This window comes from Girardinichthys multiradiatus, chromosome 8, assembly GCF_021462225.1.
Source record: "Girardinichthys multiradiatus isolate DD_20200921_A chromosome 8, DD_fGirMul_XY1, whole genome shotgun sequence".
In the NCBI taxonomy this organism is placed as follows: Eukaryota; Metazoa; Chordata; class Actinopteri; order Cyprinodontiformes; family Goodeidae; genus Girardinichthys; species Girardinichthys multiradiatus.
The window spans coordinates 3,033,532-3,046,804 of record NC_061801.1 but is presented as its reverse complement, the minus strand read 5'-3'; the positions used below and the strand labels follow the sequence as shown (position 1 = coordinate 3,046,804).

The following is a 13,273-nucleotide window of genomic DNA, read 5'->3' as shown; positions in this document are numbered from 1 at the left end:
AGGTTTCGAGCCTGACTGCTGGTTTCTAGCTGTATTAACTGAAGCTGTGTGCTAACTTTTAAACGCTCTTCCTTTGGTCCAAAGATTATTACTTCAGTTTTGTTTTGATTCAGCTGTGCACATATATTTATATTATATTGTAGATATGTTTATACTGTTTAATTTGTACTGTATTGCACCAACTACGCCAAAACAAATTCCTTGTATGTCCAAAAACGTACTTGGCAATAAAGCTTTTCTGATTCTGATTCTGATTCTGATTCTGAAGAAACTTTTGGCCAATCCATGCATTGATTTCTTTTAAGCATTTACCCAGCGTTTGAATGGGTTCATGGTCACCTGGTGACATCGTAACGTATAGCTGTGTGTCGTCTGCATAGTTATGATAACCTACGTTGTTGTTTATTAAAATCTGAGTTAGGGGGAGTATGTAGATATTGAATAGAAGGGGCCCTAAGATGGACCCTTGGGGAATGCCACATGTGATTTTTGTGGTCTCTGATGTGAAGTTATCTACTGACACAGAAAAGTTCCTGTCCTTCAAGTAGGATTTAAACCAATCGAATGCTATACCAGAAAGGGCGATCCAGTTTTCCAGGCACTCTAATAAAATGGAGTGATCAACAGTGTCGAATGCCGCACTAAGGTCCAATAATACCAGCACTGTGGTTCTTCCACAGTCTGCATTTATACAGATGTCATTGAACACCTCAACAAGAGCAGTCTCTGTACTGTGGTGAGCAGGAACCTGACTGGAAGACATCGAAGCTGCTGGACATTGTTAGGAAGTTGTGTAACTGCTGAAATACAGCTTTTTCAATAATCTTGCTGATGAAGGGGAGGTTTGATATAGGCCTGTAGTTCTGTAGTAGCAGCTTGTCCAAGTTGCTCTTTTTCAATAGAGGTTTGATAATATCTGTTTTCAGGGCCTGGGGGAAAACACCTGACAAAAGGGACGTGTTTATTATTTGTGTTAAATCAGACGTTAAGACAGGCAAAGCTTTCTTAAGGAAAGCTGTGGGTAAAAGATTGAGACAGCAGGAACAAGAGTTTAGTTGCTGTACGATTTCTTCTAAGTTGTTGTAGTTTATTTGGTGAAATTGGGAAATTTTGTCAAAATCAGTTCTAGTTTGAGACAACATTGGTACTGGAGTTGATGTGGATGTGCTGACAGCCCCTCTGATCTTTTGGGTTTTTTCAGTAAAGAAATTAGCAAATTCATTGCAGGCCCTGGTAGAGTGGAGTTCAGATGCTACAGTTACAGGAGGGTTTGTTAACCTGTCGACCGTGGCAAATAATGCACGAGCATTGTTAATGTTTTTGCTGATGATCTCAGAAAACAAAGATTCCCTTGCATTTTCAGTTGTAGGTTATATCTGTATATTCTCTATTTAAAGATAATATAGTGAACCTGGATTCCAGTCTTTCGCCACATGCGTTCAGCTTTTCGACACTCCTTTTTTTCACTTCTGACTGGTGGAGCACTTCTCCATGAAGACTTTTTCTTCCCAGAAACGACTTTCACTTTAACTGGAGCAATTGAATCAATGATGTCTGAGATTTTAGAATGAAAGTTTTCTACCAACTCATCTACAGTGTTACAGGGCAAAGTGGAGGTAGAAGAGTAAATCTGGTTAAATGTTACAGCAGCACCGTCCTTAAAGATGCGTTTTCTTATAATGTCTCTTTGGCAAACTGAGTCACTGCAGATGAAACTTTAAAAAATAATAGAAAAGTAGTCAGATAGGGCAACATCAGTTACAGACACCTTGGAAATGTTTAGACCCTTAGTGATGATCAAGTCCAAAATATGTCCCTGTTTGTGCGTTTGCTGTTTAACATGTTGAGTCAAACCAAAATTTCTAAGAGTGTCACATAGATCTATTGCACTTCTGTCTTCAGGATTGTCCATGTGAATGTTGAAGTCTCCCACAATAATTAAACAGTCATAATCAACACATATCATAGATAAAAGCTCATCAAAATCGCTGAAAAAGTTTGTTTTGTACTAAGGAGGCCTGTAAAAATTCAAGAACATGGTTCGGACCGGGCTCTTTACCTGGAGAGCCAAATATTCAAAAGAGTCAAATTTGCCCAGAGATACTTTTTTATACTCTAATAAATCTTTAAACAAAGTGGCCACCCCTCCACCTTTTCTTTGCTGTCTGCTCTCACAAAGAAAATTGTAGTTCAGAGGCGTCGACTCTATCAGAATGGGAGCTTCAGTAAATTCAGGTAACCATGTTTCTGTTAAAAACAGAATATCAAGATCGTGGTCAGTAATGAAGTCATTGATTAAAAATTATTTTCCTGACAGAGATCTAATGTTCAATAAAGCCAGTTTATATGACTTAGTTGCTGATATTAACTCTGTGTCTGGTTGTACCTGACAGTTTATGGCTTTTAAGTTTGATTGTTTGATTTGATTACTGTCTCTTATCCTTTTAGCTTTGTTCTTTCTGTCCCCTATAAGCACAGAGATTTTACAACTATCTCCTATTAGGGGCCCACGTTTTTCCTGGACATGCTCATTTCTGATAGAGTTACCACTAGGGCCCAGACTGTATCACAGAGAAATGATTTGAAGGTCCTGATTAGGAGGAGATATATTAGGAGGTGGTGGGGCTCTGCAACATTTGGAAGATGTTGGTTTAGTAGCAGGGCCTCGGCCACGGGGGGTGTTGAATGGAGAAGATGTCAGAGTCATTTGGGTCCCGATTTTAAGAGCTCCTTTCCTGTTATCAGAATCCAGTAAAGCAAAAAGCGGGCTCAGTGGGGAGATGGGAGAGTTCTGTGCGGTCTGGGTTGGGGTCTGGGGTGAGGGGGTTTACCGGGGGTGTCGGTCTGGGTCTGGGTTTTGGGGGAGGGGGATATAACGGGGGGATCCACCTCTCCTGTGGATTGTCTCTGCTGGAGCTGTTGGAGGCAGCGTTATCATTGTTGTTGATACTCCATGTTCTCTGCTGAAGGTCGAAGCTGCTGGCAGATTATTTACTGAATAGAAAAGATTAGATGTGAGACGTCTGACTCCTGGCTTGTTCAAACAGAAACCATCTTGCTTGAAGAGTTGTCTTTTTTCCCAAAAAATATGAAAGTTGTCGATGAAGTTCACAGGTGTGGTAGCACATGTTTTTTTCAACCACTTATTAATCATCAGAAGTCTCGAAAAAACCTCATCTCCACAGAAAATTGGTGCAAAGGGTCCGCTGAGAAACACCTTGATATTGAAACCTCCAACAATATCCAGAAGACGAGTGAAATCCTCCTACAGTCCTTCTGATTTTTTCTTAGCCACGTCATCCATGGCTCCGCAGTGTATAATAAGGTTTTCTAGAGACGGGCGCTTTTCTGTGATTGCAAGAATATTCTGAGATATTGGACACCACGTTACTGGTACCAATCATAACTTCTGTGTTTTTCTTGTTGCAGATGTTTTTAATCCCATCCACAGCTGTGTTGCCCACTATTAGGGTTCTTGGTCCGGTGGGAGCTTTCTCTCTGGCAGCTTAGGAGAAGACTGTTTAGAATGAAGGTTGTTCTCAAACCTTTTATTGTTCTCAGAATATGGATCATTTTCCTGGTTTTCATTCTGTAGTGGGGCAAATCTGTTTTGGAGGGGAATTCCATTATTTCCAGCTCTCTCACTCCTATCAGTTGTTGTGACAGCAGCTCGCTGTCGAAGTCTCCTTTTCCCAGGGGAAACGGGGGCATTTCTCTTTAATTCTGGCCATTCTAATTTATTTAATTGCTGAGATCTTCCAGTGAGTTGTCCACCTTGATTTTTTGGGCATGCCCCTAAAACATGCCAGGGGGGGTCTGCCGGTAGGTTTATTCTCAGTGTTCTGATTGCCGGCTGAGTCGTTGAGCTGGCTGTCACTGTTTCGGATCACAGGCAGAGTTGAATCATCGCTGTACCCCATATTCACCTCCACATTCACTTTTAGTCGATGGATTTTCATCTCCAAAACAGCCAATTTCTGTAAAAGTTTGTCGAAGTCCTCTGTGGTGAAGGGAAGCATTTTGTGCTGATTAGCTGGTGTCAACTTGTCCTTCTTTCGAGTTCAATTACAAAAACATCAAAAATCATTTAGAAAAAATAAATAAATAAATAAAAATAATAATAATCCTTGGGAGTCGCTGGTTAGAAGTAGTTTTAGTCCAATATTTTCATAATTTTGGCTAAGAGATAAAAAGTTAGGAGTAAAAGAATGCAAGCAAGCAGGGATCTTAGGAGAAAAGCGTCTGAGCAGGCAGAGAGGCGGAAGCAGAAAAAACACCTGAATCTAAACACCCGTGGGTGTAAGTGTGAGTGCATTTATGTATATAAGGTTTCTACATAAAAATATGCAATAGCGAGTATGAGAAGCCACTGACCTGTCCCCCTGGACCCGAGACAGAAATGGAGGAGATCTGAGCCAAAGACATTCAAAGGCCCCCCAGAGCATGGGAACCCTGGGATGACCACCGCTGGGACTACCGCAACCCCCCTAGAGGAGAGCCCCAGGGGAACCAACCAGCAGCCACAGTGCAGAAGCACCAGGGAGCTGCAGCAACGAGCCCACAGGCCCTGCCAGCAGATGTCTAAGCCGGGGCAGATCAGGCCATAGACCCAGAGACCCAAGACTCCAGAGCAAAACAATTCAATTTAATTCAAATTAATTCAATTCAATTAAATTTATTGTCATTGCACATGTCACGAGTACAGAGAAATGAAAAGCATTCTATTACAACCATTCAGGACAAAAAACATGACACAGACAAGGGAGAACTGTGACTTAGGCACTGCCCTTCCATCAGATAAGAAGAAAGACCACATTAGGTAAAAGAGGGAAAAAAAACATATTTCAGAGATATCACGAAAAAGCTCAGCATAAATACGGTGATGGCTGTATGTTGAGGGTGCGTATGTTTATGTAAGCATGTGCGTGTGTGAATGTGAGTGTGTGCAAAGTAAGTCCATGAAGCACTGTCACAGAGACCATTGTCCTCGATGGTACGATGGAATGTTCATCAACCAGCCACAAAGTTCTGAGCAGGTCCACAGATGTCATCAGGGATGGGTGGGGGCAGGATGAGCAGAGCGTCATGTTTACATAACTTCCAGGAGAAGTTGAAGATAGCCAGCCATCACGGCCGTAAAGGGAGCCTGATTCAGATAATAATTGTATTTGGTCAGGCCGACTCTTAGTTTTCCATCTGCCTTGAAAGTCTCGCTGGTGCTTCTTAATTGCGAATCCAAACAGCCAAATTCCAGGTCCTTTCCACCAGATCCGAGCGAACCACTTTCTCCAAGATTTATCCTATTTCACCCCTGAGTCCAGGAACTGCAACCTGCCTGCGATCCTGTGCAAGGATCACATCCAGTCTGCAATTCAGCTCACGTAACATCTCAGTCTGAGTGTTGATCGCTCTGCAGATCCCATCATACATGCCAGGCAGCCTTAAAATGGCCACAACAGCTGCTGACGTTTTCTGAATTTCTCGATAAGCCAGGTAACCGCCGACACCAAAAAGCAGAAATCCTGTTATCAAAGATCCAATTGTGTATACATTTTCAACATCTCGACTGACAATATCGACAGACACACAATCCTCCATTTCTGCCAGGAGTCCATCGTGTATCCGGAGAAAAATGTCCCGTCTGGACAAGAGGGTTCCCCTTCACCCTGTCTTCTCAATGAGAAAATTCGATCAACTGCATTAAGAGACCAGCTGACCAAATCCATTAGAATTTTGGAAGATATGCAAAGAGAGGCTCCAAAAAGAAAAACAAGACACAGAGCTAGGGGCCCAGGCCCCAGAAAGCAGCCACTTTGAGAGGACACCAGCCCCCGGACCCAGGAGGTGGTCCCCTTTCTTCCAGGGTAGAGACAGGATGACCGCCCTAGAACCAGCCCAGACTAGTTCCGGAACCACCCGAACCAGAACGACCCCGGCACAGACCCCGACCCCCCGCTCCCATCCCAGCCCCCAATGATCCCCAAAGACAAAGACCCCCGTCCCCATCTGGAGAGAGGGCAACGTACAAAAGAGGGGTCTACCAGGTCCAAACGAGCCTGCCCGACCAGAGCCGTCTCAGGACGAAACAGTCCCAACCCCCCAATAAATTCCAATCTCAACTCCATGAGCCCCAACACGAATCTCCCCACTGGGACACCCCCAACCAGGATACAGATATCGAACACATGCCCCAGCCTGAACCCAAACACCATGAATCCTCCCCACAAGGGCACCCCCACAGATGAGCTCCACCGCCGAAAAGCCGATGAAGACATATGCACACAGCGAAAGCTCTACACACAGCTCCACTCCAAGCCCCCCTGCCACATCCTACCCTCCACCACTGCGATGGCCAGGGACGGGTCCCACGCAACACCACCCTAACCCACAAGCACAAGCAGACACCACCAAGCACCATGCTCACTACGGACCCCCTCATCCCACACCAAGACTTCTTCCGGCAAGAAGTCCCTGGTTGGCGACACGCACCTGGGGCCGGAACACACCACATCACCACCACTGCCACGACAGCCCAGGGAGAAACAGCAACCAGATCGACTCCACAGTCACCACTCGGCCGATTCAAATGCCAGTGGCCCCACATACATGAAGAAGACACGACCAGCCCCACCCCACCTGCCAGCCTGATCCTCCCCCCTCCCCCGGACACAACAGCCAGTGGAGGAGCACACCACCAAGCCTGCCCAACCATCCAGCCAACACCAGCAGCCTGCCCGTCCATGAGAGAGAAACATTTGCCAGTTGTGTAACTGGGCCTAGCCTTCCAACCGCCCCAGGCTGAGCACAACCTGCCAGCCACCCCAGTGCAAGTGCAAGAGGTGCTCCACCGTTCCACCCACCTGCCTGTGACTGCAGCCTGGTGCCAGGCCTGGGGACAGAACAGACACGTCAAGCGAGCTGACAACATCCCAAAATCCCTGGCGGTGCCCCTGGTTGTTGTAGAGTGCATTTAAAAAGAAAAACAGGTGGAGAAGAGGGTCTGCCATGCCCCACCCCCCCACCCAGAACCTTCAATGTCTGCATTCAACAATCCTTGGAGGTGGGCGCAGGCACCAGAGGTGAGGTTAATAAAATACACTCCCTCTGGTTGCTATTGAGCATGACCACACCCTAGGCCCTACATGTGTGTGTCATGAAAATTTTATAAGTGAGAGTGTGTGAGGGTTCAAATTGGGGCCCAGGCTGCCATGTGACCAAAAGAGATGGAAAATCCTCGAGGCACTCCATTGACGTGCTCGCACCTCAATGCCCTACATTAGATGCAGCGTGATAGAGCGGGCAGAGGGATGTTTCTGAGGATGAGGAGGGAAGGACTGGAGGGCAAAATGCTCTCCCAGGGAGCCAGCTCCCTAGCTGAGCCTAATAGGTACCCCCGTTTGACGTGTTCCAACAAAGGAGGGAGGCACAGGCACCGGGCATGAGAACCGACCAAAAACCCCAACCCTCCCACAGACCCGCGCCCCACCAGCAGAATGCACTTCTTGAAGGAGAGAGCAACTGCAATGAGATGGTACTGGGTGCCAGTGCATGCACCGGCCCAAAACTCCAATGACATACCCTCCAGGACCCGGACCCACCCCAGTAATATGTGTAATATATGTTTTGACTTGTTAGAAGAAGTCAGAGAAGTCACAGTAAAGAGGATTCAGATCAAATCAGCCTGACACACCAAGCCATCCCCCGAGTGCAACCGCAAAAACAGGAAGTGGATGCAATATGCCCCAATTAAGTTGACAGTTGATATATGTTTATGTAGCTATTGTCATTGCTTTGATAAAACACATTTTTTATTGACGGAAATATAGGATCTCTTCCTAGATTCATTTTAATGATGTCAACACAAACCTTATTACATCAAAAAAGATTTGCCAAAATGGGAACACTGACAAAATTATTTATTTGAAAAATTACACTTTTTGAAAGAGTAAACTGATTTTTACAAATGGATGTCCTGCATTGAAGCAGCATGGTGTTACAGTGGTTATCTCAGGAAGAAAAGGTTTTTTGTTTGGTGGTTCGGGTTAGCTCATCTGTGTGGAGTTTGCATGTTTTCTCTGAGCCTGTCTGGGGCTTCTGTGTACCCTGTAGTCCAAAGATACAGTGGGTGTTGTATCTAGATTAGGGATGGTAAATTAGTTGTAAGTTTAAGGAGATTTATCTATTGCTTTATCAATACATAATAATTTCTCCATAATGCCATGCAATCCTAAAAGGAAAATTATGCTTCTTAATAAATGAATAAATAAATTGTTTCGGTTAAATTCTGCAGTAATAACAAAATTACAGCAAAAAACAACATTACAAATATCTTCAATAGTGTTGAGATTACATTTACATATCTAAAGGGAAACTTTGATATGTTTATTAATATGGAGATAATGTGTATTGGAGGAAATTAAGATGTTTTTCAATTTTTCTTATTTTCTTGTGGTTCCACCATAAGCAATGGGCTTTCACTTCTCTCCCTCTATCTTTTTCTGGTGTTTGACTTTATACAATTTCCTCTGGTTGAGGAGCACTCAGAATTGTTGTCTAAGTGAAGAGAAGAAGCCCAACAGATTTACTTTCACAAATCCAGCATTAAGGTGTGCTCCGACCAAACGCGAAAGACGCGACAGGAATTGACGATTTAGATGTTAACCCTATGTAAAGGCGCGTTCAGGAGCGAAGCGACGATGCGAACGGAGCAATTATGGTGGACAGAGAAGGAATGGGAGAAGGTCATGTGGTTTGATGAGCAGTGTTGAGAATAACGGCGTTACGAAATAAGGGCATTGGTAACTGGTTGATCTTTTTGGTAACGGAGTAATCTAACTAATTACTTTTCTCATTTCTGTAACACCGTTATGATCCTTACAATGTAATGCAATGTGTTACTACAACTCAATAAGCGGGGTTTAATAAGAGCACAGTCCCCTGCTGCGGAGAGATCTGATTTTCTCCCACAGCCGCAGTGATTGTTTTTTAAAGCTCTTCAAGGAAAAAGCAGGAGGTGAGGGCAAGGGGAGAGGAGCACAGGCAAATAGCTGAATATGTGATGCTGATTGGCTGAGAAAGCATCAGGTAGGCTGGTTTTCACCCCAGAGACAGAGTAAACCAACAGCAAGAGAAAAAAATATGACGATGGAGGGGAGTCTTGTAAATTCAAATACAGCATTCAAAAGTTGGAAGTATAGGCGATATTTCTCATTTGCTGAAGTTAAAGGCAAAAACGTGCATGTGATTTGCAAGTTGTGTCCGGGAACAAAGAAATTATCCATGTCCGTGAACAGTAACTCCAACCTTATTATGCACCTCGTATTGTCTTACCCTTCCACAACACTTGTGGCTAACCGTGCAAACAGGAACAAACAGAACAGAAAAGGCTTGGTTTTTCTGGTCAGCAACTTGTAACATCATTTTAGATTCTAAAAAGTAACTGATTAGTTACTTTCTCTAGTAACTAGTTACTTTGATAGTGCAGTAACTCAGTTACTAACTGTCTTGTTTTAAAATCTTGTGTGAAGCAGCTTTCAGAGTGACATAAGACTTATTTCAAAATTCATGAAAAAGGTGTCTTGTGTTCACTTCTGCCATGCTCTGTTAGGACAACTTCTTTGGAAGAGCCTTGACCCCTGGCCCTGCACCCCATGTCTCCACAGTGTTCAAGCATCTTACAAAAGCATAAAGACGTACAGGATTAAAAAGAATAGGACGGCTGGAGAAAGGATGAAGTAGTAAACAGACTGTGTGTGTTCCCTCACTGTTCTCTTGTTTGTTTTCCCTCTTGAGGGAGCTGCATGGTCTAATGGAAGAGGCTGGCTGGGATGGTGGGGGTGTCGAGTGGCAGCTTGTAGGGGTTTTAATTAGTCTGAGTAATCAAAAGATGATTGTGAATGAGTCAAAGGAAATAAAGCAAGCTTCATTGAGTGGGGCTGCACTGTTTGCTTAGCCAAAGCTCAAGAAGTCAAAGAAAGGCCAGAATATTCTCTGGGGACCCACTTCTGCATATTTGCAAGCAGCCATTAATCAGTTACGCTAATTTATTCAGTTTCAGGGGTTCAGATTGAGGTGAGAAAATGGAAAAAATAAATGAACGATTCTTGTCAAAAATTCAGTTTTTGGCACCAGATGTTCAGAAAAAACTAGAAAAAAAAGAAGCTGCATGTATAGGTGGCATTAAACAGGTAATTACAGTTGCACTGTTCATGGTTAAATTGCAAGCATGTTTTTAGCTACAGTCAGTGTAGTCAATTCAGTTGCAGAAAGCTGTAGCAGCAAGTTACTAACACTGAATCTGACTTTTAAGACCTGACTTAACAATCACTGCTGACGTTTTTACACACAGTTTTGAAATAGGTTGTGGTGAGACTCATTTATAGAACAACTTCATTTAATCAATTACCTCATTTACATTGTTATAAAGCTCTCTGTGAGCAAGGATGCAACAGTATTTTATAGCATAAAAGATCAACTTGTTAGCTTTAGGAATGTTTATTGTCCTTAAATAAAATGACTACCTAGATTCTCCTTGAATCGTATATACTTTATACCTATACAAAATATGTTGGCTTGCTAAATTAACAAAGGTCCTGGGAACACTTAATTTCCATATGTGTGAGCTGGACCTTGCTCACATTGTCTGATGAGTGCAGGCACAGGTAAACTGTAAGCTAAGCAAAGTCTAAGGCGCACAATGTTGGGTGGGAAAATAACTTTTTGTTCACATCCATATGTATTATCTAAGAACATTATTATTGATGTATTTAGTTATGTGGAACTACTTTAGTTTACAAGCCTTAGGTGTGCAGATAAAACAAAAAGCCAGACTAGAACAATAGGAACTATAGTGTACATATTAACTGAGAATTTAAAGGCTGTAAGGATTATGATCATTCATTATCAATATTTATCAAAAATGTTAATTAAATCATAATTTAGTAGAAATAAATTCTTACCAAAAATAGTTTCTTATGAATAAAGATCAGAGATACACTCTGGGGATGTGATTATTGGGCTCACAGCACTTAATAATTACAATTAGTTAATTATCATTAATAATTGATCATTTTTAACCGAAACCACGTCAAATGACACTGTGTTATCAACCGTTTCACCGAATAGTGTGGAACGCTAACCTTATCTTGCCAGATAATCACTCTTACACAAAATAAACACAAACGCTCTCTCTTTAATCTATGTGAAAATTTATTAAATCAATAAAATCCTACAATCAAACTATTCTGGTTCAACAACGTTCACCTAACGAAGCATGCACTATTCTACAAAAAGGGGTTCACTAATAATCAAAATTAGGGATATGTGTTGGAGGGTAGATGGAGATCAAACCAGCAGTTTATGGACAAATGAGATAACACGACAATTTGGATTAACTTGGAAAGATGAACATGTTATGGCTAGTGAGATAAAGGACCCCAGAATGCAGACCAGTGGCAGCATGTCGGTAAGTAAAAAATTTAACAAAAATTCACTCTAAGAAGAGGCAGGAACAAAACAACGAACGGGCAGGCAGAACAGGCAAAACAACAGACTTGGCCAGGCTGGCGAGACAGGCGTGGCGTGACTATAGGACAGGAGCATTATCTGAATAATATGTCCGCGATCAACAACTGAACAGGAGTGAATATATGGAGAGTAAACCAGCTGGAGCTAGGAGACAAATGAGTTTGGAGCAGGTGAACCGGATAAAGATAATTAACAGACAGAACGTGGCTGGAGCAAGAACAGAGACTCTTGAATACAAACAAAAACTAAAGCATGCCCAGAACCAAAAACCAAACTTGACAAAACATGAACAAGACTAAAATATGACCAGAAAAATAATAAACAGAAGCATGATTCAATATATAAATATATATAAATATAAGAAAAACCCAGAAACCAAAAACCAAACAACCCCAAATCATAACAGAACAGAACAGTTCCACATAGGCAGTGCCCTTTGGGTGCGGCTTAGCTCTTTATCAGCATACAGTCATAAAACCGCTCAAAGCGGGAACTCCATGAAACACAAAGGGCCATAAACTGTGAAACAATGAGATGCACACAAGGCTCCATTCGTAGCCTCAGTCTGCTTTAAAAGACTACTTCAACTTTAACTGTCAGCGCTCAGTTATTTAAAAACACAGCAATGAGGCAGGACTTCAATAAAGCATTGCATGCAACATACAACTTATAAACACATTAAGTTAAAACAATGGTGATTCTAAAATCACCTTAACTATTCTACTTTATCCTGCCTACGCAATTTCAATAGTACCAACAAAAAGGAACGGGATTACTTGGTGTCGTCTTCTCTGGAAGAATCATATCTTGTTTTTTTGTACTGGAATGCAGAGTTTCTGTAACTCGGAGAGTTCTGGAGGAAGAGAAGAAAAGTTAGATGCAACAGTGAAACAGACAGGACTGGGCCTGATAAATGAAAGGTGTGTTTACTGTATCTGGAGTGAGCTGAGAGTAATGAGAGGAAGATGATCCTAGTGCCTCTTGGAGTGAAGCTTAATGTTCCAGAGAGTGTTGATCTTGATGTTATGTGATGTGCACCGAGAGCTGAAGAGCAGGCAGGCAACGGCTGGAGACAGTGGAACCTCTGAGGACAACAGTGGATGTTTTTTCTGGGATAGGTTTTGTCATGAAGAAGTTTTACTGAAGAGGGTGCTTCAAGGATTAGAAGCAAGCATCAAATGGGTCCTCAAGCTAAAAGGTGCAGAAGACAAAAGCTGATCTTGACAACAGGTAATAAGGAAAAACATAAGGATTCATTTAAAGAGGACAAACTTTAAAAAGTTCAGATGAAAACAGAATCTCTGTGGCTTGACTACTGAGAATTGTTGATCATCAGGCAAAATCTGGTCATCAAACAGCTCCTTAAATCTCTAGAAGCCAAATGGCAAATTACAGCCAGGTGAGCAGCAGGTAGCCACGTTCTCCAGCAAGGATCATCTGTAGAAGAGACCTTACACACATACACTGAACCACACTCACTCACCACGATCATGACACCTTGATGTTTTAGAATGGCATATTCAAAGTTTAGACCTAAAGCCAATTGAGAATTTTGTAGCAAGATTTTAATATTGATGATCAACAAAAACGTTATATAATAATGCAAGAAAATGCCTAACAGCTCCTGGGAACCATTGGTCTTTATGTTTTTACATTTAACTTCACTTCCCCCAAAAGTATAGTATTATTTTCCATTTTGAAAGAGATAAAATGAGTTGATGGGTGTCTAATCAATTTACTTAAGACA

At 42.4% G+C, this 13,273-nt stretch overlaps 1 protein-coding gene across 1 annotated transcript in view; it reads left to right on the top strand.

Moving 5' to 3' along the window:
• The window catches only part of LOC124872257 (LIM homeobox transcription factor 1-beta-like), a 72,149-nt gene that overhangs the window by 36,598 nt on the left and 22,278 nt on the right, over positions 1-13,273 (top strand). The window lies entirely within an intron of this gene.